We start from the raw sequence: 9,485 nt of genomic DNA, 5'->3' as shown, positions 1-9,485 counted from the left end.
AGCGAAATTACACATTCTTTGAATTTTGCGTCGAGATGGACACATTATGCACCCCCCCATACCTTAAAACAATAGTGGATGAGGCTCATTACTAGTGACTGAACAACGATCAGGCGCGTGGAAGGTTCAAAATGATCTTTATTCTGTTCAGATAAATAAGTATGCCCGTCGCCTTTTTGCATACCTCCTCAATATGAGAGTCAAAAGTCATAAAACGGTCAAAATAGACACCTAAGTTTTTCACAACTTTCATAGGCCTGATAGCATTTGCCATTGAAATTCACCCTCACATTTTCGTCTATGGCCGATATATATTGTCTTGAACCTATAAAAAATACACTGAGTTTTATTTTCATTTAATAGAGGCCATGTCTCTGAAAATAGTCTTGGCCTTCTCCAAGAATGTTCAGCCCTTCTTAATAAATCATTCATGTTGCATATGTCCCCTTCAAGTATGATTTGAGTATCATCAGCATACTGGATAACGAAAACAAACAGGTAGAGATTCCGCCAAATCGTTAACAAAAATAATAAACAATATTGGTCCTAAGATGGATCCTTGCGGGACCCCAAAGGTTACCTCACATCTAGTTGACAATGTGTCCCTTAACTTTACTGACTGGAATCGATTAGTAAGATAACTATCAAACCAAGATGGATCTATTCTTAGACTTATACATTTCTCTAATAGGACTTTGTGGTTCACGCTATCAAAGGCTTTGGATAGATCCAGTAGTAGGAGCAGTGATATCTTTTTATTTTCTATGTTATTATATATTCGATCAGTTACCTTCAAAAGAGCTGTCTCAGTAGATAATTTAGGCCTAAAGCCATGCTGATGTTCAGATAAAAGACTGTTTTCTTCCAAGTATTTAGTTAATTGATTAGCAATAATCTTTTCCAGTACCTTAGACAGAGTAGGTAACAGTGAGATTGGCCGATAGTTTTTTATGTCATCTCTATCTCCATTTTTAAAAACAGGAATAACAAAAGGGTATTTCCATAAATCAGGGACAGGCGCTAGTTACGATGGAAGTATTGATGATTATTGTAATATAAAATGCTATTATAAATAGTGCATCCTTGATAAATTTCAGAGCAATACCATCAGATCCGCATGCGTTCGAGTTATTTAAATCCTTAATAGTTAATATAACCGTCTCACAGTCTACTGGAGAAGTTTGAATCCGCGTGGATTATCTAGATTTATTGACCAATGACTTAGAGCCTTATTTGTTGATGTCACCTGCTGAGTTTGCCTCGTAAGTTTGTTTTCCTATATTTGCAAAATACTCATTAAACTCTTCCGCTTTAGCTTTAATATCCTCTCTGTTTTCAGATATTTGTGCTTCGCTGCTAACAGCATGAAGCATTTTTTTGACTACTTTCCAAGTTTTACGATAGTTATTTCTTGTATCTTGGAATTCTTGTTTGTAGTGTTCTTTTCTACTGGAGTCTATCATGACTTACTTTTTTCTTCAATTCTCTGAAACTTTCTGACCAGTAGTACATCATCTCTTGGGCTTTAAGATTTCTCTGCACGAGATCTCTTGCTTTCATCGCTTTTTTTTTTATATCTTGGGTTATCCAGGGGGCAGGGGGTCGTTTGATTTCATTAGTCACCATTGGAGCACATTTGTCAATGCAAGAAACAAATACTTCAGTTAAAATAAACACCTGGCATTTAAATCATCAGTGCTTAGTATTTCATTTAACAGGGCGACTTTATTTAGTAACAAGTCGCATAGTGTCTGAGAAGAGTATTTTTTTAGACATCGATAAGTTTTAAAGACAGGTTCTCTTTTTAGGTTTATGCAGATTTAGAGTAGCAGTAATTGCCTCGTGGTCTGTATGGGCAAGGGACAACATCGAAGTGCTTAATCATATCAGTTCCATTAGTTATCAATAGGTCAATGAGCGTTGCAGAATTACAAGTAAACACGAGTAGGCTTGTTAATGATCTGATGAAGTTTGGCGTTATGTATAATTTCTCCATTTTATTCCTGCAGACAACAAATTATCATTAAAATCACCAAATATAAAAATGGCTTGTTACGTAAAACGGCATTTTAAAAGTCTCTAAAATGTAACTGAACGAAGTTGCATCCGCTTTAGGGTGTCGATAGACGCAGCCAATCACAATGGAGGGCAACTTCCGATGTTGAACAGATATTCATATGTCTTCGATTCCTTCAACTCTTTCGATATTCATTTTTATTTCGGTCACTTTTAGATAATCCTTAACATAAAACAAACACCTCCACCGCGGCCTCCATCACAACGGAACATCTTATATAAAGGATATTTTACAAAGGCATCATCCATACACGGGAGAAGCCATGACTCACTGACACATAAAACATCCATTTAGACAATCATTCATTTACATCGATACCAACAGCTAAGACTACTAAGATGTTATCTACATATCTGTACCATCTTAAGGGGAAAAGTGATATTCGGAAGGTGCTGTTTTTAAAAAAATTCCATGTATAAGTTTGAAAGGAGAGGTGATAAATGGTTACCCATGGCCAACTAAATATTGTTGGTAATATTCTCCATTAAAAATAAATCTCCAATCACAAATACACAACTTAATCAATGAAATTATATGACTAACGGAGATAGGTAATTCATGCAATAAAAGCTCATTACTTAAAATATTCTAGCACAGAGTCAATAAGGACTTTTGTCTTTTTTTTTTTTTTTTAACTTTTTCTGTAGCGAGCGGGGAAGTTATTTTCATGATAAGCATACGTGGCACTATATGTCATGCCTTTGATAATGTATAAATGATTTTGTGATAGGTCGCAGTATTTTTCAAACTTATATAGAGATGTCGCTATTGCTAAAGCTGAGGGTTTTTTACAAATGAGAAAGACAACCCAAAGCCTATGCAAGCACTGCATTATCACTAATTTGTTTGCTTGATAAATTCACCACACAATCACTTCTAGCATTAATGGTCAAATCTCTGTTGTCGATAAGGTTGTTAATTTTTTATCCAGTTTTCTAATCAAAGTGTCTGTAGTTCTATGACGCTTTCCATATATTTCTTGCCATTAGTGCGTGTTTCCAATCAGCGGGAATCTAATAGTTGAAAACTACTGTACTGTACTGTACTGTACTGTACTGATGTCTGCTTTGCAGATGATATAACTCAAGTAGTTATACACCCAGAAAAAACGTACACGAAGAAGGGACCCAACTTTGAAAAGACAAGTAGACAAGTAACACAAAAAAACAATGAGCCAAATTGGAAGAATAAATAAGTTTGAAAAAGTGGAAATCAGAGACAAATAAATCCAAATTCGAACTGGTATCACTATCTGCATACAAACCTGCACAAATATTAGACCAACAACCACTAAATTTGACTAAAAGCGCAAGAATAGCTACTATAGTAATGCAATTTGGACAAAGAGGAATATAAACACATGTCGCAGAAAGGCTGAGAACAGCAAGAACACAGAATACAAAGCTAAAAAGTTATAGGAATATGAACAAATAAAATCCATTTCTACAAAAATCTAATCAGACCAATAATGGAATATCCAATACCCAAGTGCTTAGCATCGACCTCCAATTATAAGTGCATTAAAAAAAATATCAAGGTCTGCAATGACAAACAATAAAAAATATGATGATCTGAATATAAGATATCAAATACACAAATACAAATAGAAGCAATTAATCAGATATATATACTGGCAACCAGTATACGGAGTAAACTAGCTTAGTGCAATAGTGAATTGACAGAAGAATCGAAAGCAGAAGAGAGAAACCTTGACCAAACAACAAAGACCACAGATGGTCAGAGAAGAATGTCTTCATATATTCATCGCGATGAACCTCAAACCATTATACTTCCAAGGAATGTCTTGTGAAAAGTAATATGTAGAACTTACTACGTAAATATATAGCAAAATCATTATGTTAACATTAACGTTAAAATCTGTACAATTCAACATGTTAATATAAAATAAGATCATTATTGTAATAGGTTAATATTAAGGCCATAGTAAGAAAAATTGTGCCCTTACCCAAATAAAATTGTGGATAAACCACACTTTATATTACTCTTATTAATATTTAACTTTATACACTATTCCCTACCATGGTTAGCTAACTAACTGCCCTTTCTCTTCTTTCTCCCATCTTACTATCGGCTAAAATAAATAAATTGGCAAAGCCAGAATTAATTTGACAAAGCCCAACATTTACCAAACCTAATCATTACCGTTGTACTAAACACCCATATTTGTATCGTGAACAGAATTAGTATTAAAGTAACTACACCGAATAAAACATTCACAAAAATACTACATTACCAAAAAATACAGTATAAATATAAAAACACTTACTGGCACTAAATACACTAAACGCTCACAGTCGAAATTGGTAGCGGGACCTTGCCGGGTCCTCTCAGGTCAAAACGTAAAGCAAATACCTCAAGGGTACACTACAGGAGTCAGGACAACACAGTTAATTCAATGTTCCCACGGTCAGTCAGCATGGGACCTCCCCAGGAGTCTAGATTTCCTTGGACACTCACAAGGCAATGACCCCTACCGACCACTCAGTCTAACGTCGAAGTCGCCTCAAGAACCCGATGTCTGATAAACACTTAACGAGTCATTAAGATTGACCGATGGCAGATGCTTATTACGAACTTTAAACTTACTTATTCACTTGTTACAACTGCAGTTCTGGACAATGTGATTGTAACACGACAGACTGAACGTAACATTCAATGTAACACTAATTGTCGTTTCCCTTGTGCTATTGTATATTGAAATCATCAAACACTACTTTTCAGTGAAAAGGATATTGGTTTTTTATTCTAACTTTTTCTTTTTGTAATCAATAATTGTAAAATATTGTAGCTATATAACTTTGTAATAATTTTTATATCATCCAACTTATGTAAATGAAATGTAATATTTTTCTATTTATAAAAGATATAAAAAACACTACTTTTCATGATGGAGTATCAAACTGAATTTTTTTCCCAGAAATTTATTAGTAAATTTGACAACGTCTTTATTATAATGCACATTAGAGACATAGTGACTTATTTAATTAAGATAAACCATAGTATGTTGCCGGTAATATGTAAATACAAAGTAATTAGTGACAATATGTTTCTCTAACATAATCCAAGTTACCAACCGGCAGTGACTGACTGCATACAATACACAAGTATGTAAAGATCATTCAATATGTGTTCCATAAAACAATTGTCTTTTATATAAGGTATATTTCAATGTTTTTTTTTTTTTTTTTTTTTTTTTTTTTTGACGCTTTAGGTGCGGTTAGCGATACATTCACCCTCAAGATCAGTCTCCCTTTCAGAGTCCTATTCTCAATGCACATTGTTCGGCGTCAGTGACCTTGGTAGTTGTGACGCCAGATAACTCACAATCAATCGAAAAATAAATAAATAAACAAATAAATAAATAAAAAGAGGGTCGCGCTAGGGCTTCGGAGCAGAGCGGACGTGTCTTGAGCTGATCCCGCTTTCTGGTGTTTTTGTCCTTGCCTTTGTCTAGACTCTACAGAAGATGAAATGTAAGAGACTAACCTTAAATGCTTTTGCCCTTTTGGGCAAACTTTAAAGAAAGGATTCGATTGGATTACATTTTTCTGTGCACCCGACGTATGACCTTGCCTGTGAAGTAATTTTGATGCATCTAGGTGTGAAAGACCTTTCCGGCTTTCAGCTAATGCTCAACAATAGGGTGATTATAGAATTCGCTGATCATACGCGGTTTGAAATGGTAGTGAAGGAATATGGGGACAAATCTATTAATATTGGTGAAAGTAAGACTGTAAGAGTTATTAATTTGAGTAGTGATTACACAAATGTTTCCGTAAGATATGGACCGTTTGATATGGATGATGATTTGGTCATCGGTGTCCTAAGTCGGTACGGGAAAGTGCACTCTGTACGACACAACAGATTTTCCCACGGAAGAGCAAAGGGACTGTTGAACGGTATCCGAACGGCAAGGATGGAGGTAAGGGAAAGCATTCCTTCGTCGGTTAGTATATGTGGACACACAGTAACTTTTATTTATCAAGGCCAACCTAAAACTTGCTATTGTACAATGGAAAGCGAATCCAGGTTAAATGTTTTTAACATGGCCGATTTCCCGAATCTTCCTTAAATAAATGATGGTCCAGATGCATCAGAATTGTTGAATGAAGGTGGAAATGAGACCGGTGTTATGTCGAAAGCATCGAATGGTTGTGCTGACGAAGGATCGAAGGACGATCAGGGAGTGACACACTTGAGAAATACTATACCTGAAGATAATCAGCTGGAGTTAAATTTATTCACAGTCGAACCAAGCCCAAATACTGGTGTGCAGGAAATTGGTGATGAGGTAAGAGGTGATAATAGCGATGTTGATATTTTTAATACTGAAAAGGATAGTAAGTGCCAGAGACTCCCGGACCTTTTGAGCATTCATTTTCGGGAAGGTTATAGTGAGCAGGGGCAACCTGATGTTCCGCAGATGGAGGTCGATCATTTGCATGTACGCAAGGAACAGCTCAGTGATGATGAAGGATTAAAGGAAATGACTGTTACGGTGTCAGTGCATAAGAATGATGAGCCCACAGATGTGATGATCTTTGGGAATGATTCTGATATGGACTTGTGCGAGAATATAGTACTAGGCAATGAGGATGGATATGAAGAGCGAATCTTGGATACATCAACTGAAAGTCAGTGGAATATTAATATGGAAAGGGTTGGCAAGATGAAACTTACGAGAGAAGTATCACAAGAGAAAGAGAAAGGAAACAAAGATACAAAGCAACGACAAACGTACCCAAAAAGAAGAAGTTGTGATTTTTCGCTTCTCCATGGCTTTACTAATTGCAACGATGTAAATGGCTTAAACGATGTAAAAAACAAATAAACAAATGAAGGTGGCATCACTCATTGCGCAGTTTAAGATAGATTTTATTGATACAGGAACATATCGTGAGAGACTAGGAGTCTTAAACTATTTAAGTAATTGTTGTAATATTGTATTGAACTCGACGGTTGTTTAAAAGGAGGGGGACTATGTTCTGTATTTCTAGAAAGAAGGATATAGTGGTTTTGTCAACAGACAGAGATTGTAACGGGCGGATACTGGGTATTAGGGTAAGATTTAATGGTTGCATTATCCCGATTGTAAATGTATATGCCCCTACAGGTTCAGGAGGACTAGAGAGAGAGGAGGAGTTTTTTGGGAATGACCTCGCCTTTTTCTAAGACACAACCTTGATTATTCCCTGGTATTAGGTGGTGATTTCAATTGTGTGACATGTCTCAGGGACTGTAGCAATGATAATAGATATTTGGTGTCCAAAGCTCTTGGTACTCTGGTTCATAATTTAGCGTTAAAGGATAATTATCATTTTTCTAGAGGTATCCCGGAATATACGTGTTAGAGAAAATTATGGGTCTCGTATAGATAGAATCTACACCGTTAATTTGTTCCGTCACATTACGAGAGCACAAATAATCAATACTAGTTTTTCAGAACACAATATGGTCGTCCTCTTGAGTATAAAGGTTATTGACTTAAAAACATCAACAGATTATTGGAAATTAAATGTAAAAATTTTAGATTCGGATAATATAGAAGAGCAATTTCAAGACTTGTGGAAACGGGTACAATCTTATAAATTTAAGTTTCCTGATATGTTGGAATGGTGGGAATGAGCAAAGTTATGATGTAAAGATTTTTTTCTTAAATTATCCAAGAAGATTTCACAGGAAAAATATGGTTTACTGAACCTATTACATTGGAGGTTACAACAATTAAATGATGTCCATTATAGAACGGGGGATAAGTACATGATCTAAACACTGAAAAAGAGAATTTGTGACTTACAGAATGAGTTTTGGAGGGTGTGAAGGTTAGGATAAAAAACTGATGAGATGTTGAAAGGTGAAAGAGTTTCTTCCTATCTGCTTGGCAAAGAGAAAACTAAAAGAATATATAATTGTTTTACTAAACTTAAAATGGAAGACGGCTCGATTTCTGTGCGAATTAGGGAATATTTTGAGAACATGTTTCGTTTGGTTGAAGGTGACCGACAGTAATTGAGCTTTTCGCTCGACAAGTGTGGACCAGCGCTGAATGGTCAAAGCCTACAAGCTTTATCTACTGAGATTCAGTCAAAGGAGGTGTGGAATGCTATGAAAAAAATGTGTAATGGGAAAACTCCTGGGTACGATGGTCTCCCTATTGAATGTAACAAGAACTTTTGGAATATTATAAAACAGGATTTTATAACTGTATTAAATTATGTATGTGATGTAAAGCGAATGTCCAGGAGTCAGTATGTAGGTGTAATCAAACTACATGCAAAAAAAGGTGACCTTGCTCTAACAGAAAATTGGAGTCCCATAACGTTGTTAAATACTGATTATAAGATTTTTGCCAAGGTTTTAAAAAACAGGTTTGAGTCTATATTAGACGACATAATTTCCCCTGAGCAATACTGTGCAGTCAAAGGGAGATCGATCGTTCAGTGTAACAGTACCATACGAGACATCATGTTTTATTCAAATGAAAATAAAGTAGATGCTGCCATCTTGAGTCTCGATTGGTCAAAAGCTTTTGATAGAGTGCATATTGGTTTTGTATATGAGGTGTTGGCAAAATTTGGTGTTCCGACAGAGTTTATTGATTTAATAAAAATATTATATTTACAATGTGTAAGTCGTGTAAGTATTAATGGCTGTCTAAGCAATTCCTTTCCTGTCAAGAGGTCGGTGAGGCAAGGCTGCCCTAGTCTATGTTGCTATTCTGTATTTTTCAGGAACCTTTCTATCAGGCAATTCAAGAAAGTAACGATATAATTGGTATGAGTCTTCCAAATCAGACAGTCGTGAAAGTACAAGGGTTTGCTGACGATTCTTACGTATCTGTGTCAACAACCAATTCGATAACATCTTGTTCCAAGCTCATTCACCACTTTGAAGTCGCGACAGGTGCTAGACTTAACAAAGAAAAAACTACAATGATGGGTTAGGGCAACTGGATTAACAGGCAGGATTGGCCTTTGGAGTGGATACGGGCTGTTAATAGTATGGTTATTTTTGGTATTATCTTTTGTAATAGCTTTGATTTGATGCACGAGGAAAACTGGTCTGTCATCGCGAATAAGGTTCAAACTGCCGTAAATATGTTGAGTATGAGGAAATTGTCAATTTTCCAAAAGAGTAATTATAAATTCTTTGATTTTATCAAAAGTATGGTATATGGCCCATACGTTACCCCCAGTAAAGAAATATATTGGCAAGATTAATGCATGTATTATCTTTCGGTACATCTGGAAGGGGATGTACAATCCAATAAAAATGGCTACGTTGTGTTTACGTAGAAGTGACAAAGGGGGTTTGGGAATATTTGATGTGTACTTTAAAACTCAAGCTATCTTCTGCTGCACTGTATTAAAGGAGTGTTAAGTGGAAT

The sequence above is a fragment of the Macrobrachium nipponense genome, chromosome 25 (genome assembly GCF_015104395.2).
Source record: "Macrobrachium nipponense isolate FS-2020 chromosome 25, ASM1510439v2, whole genome shotgun sequence".
Taxonomy (NCBI): Eukaryota; Metazoa; Arthropoda; class Malacostraca; order Decapoda; family Palaemonidae; genus Macrobrachium; species Macrobrachium nipponense.
This window is presented reverse-complemented; position numbering follows the sequence as displayed.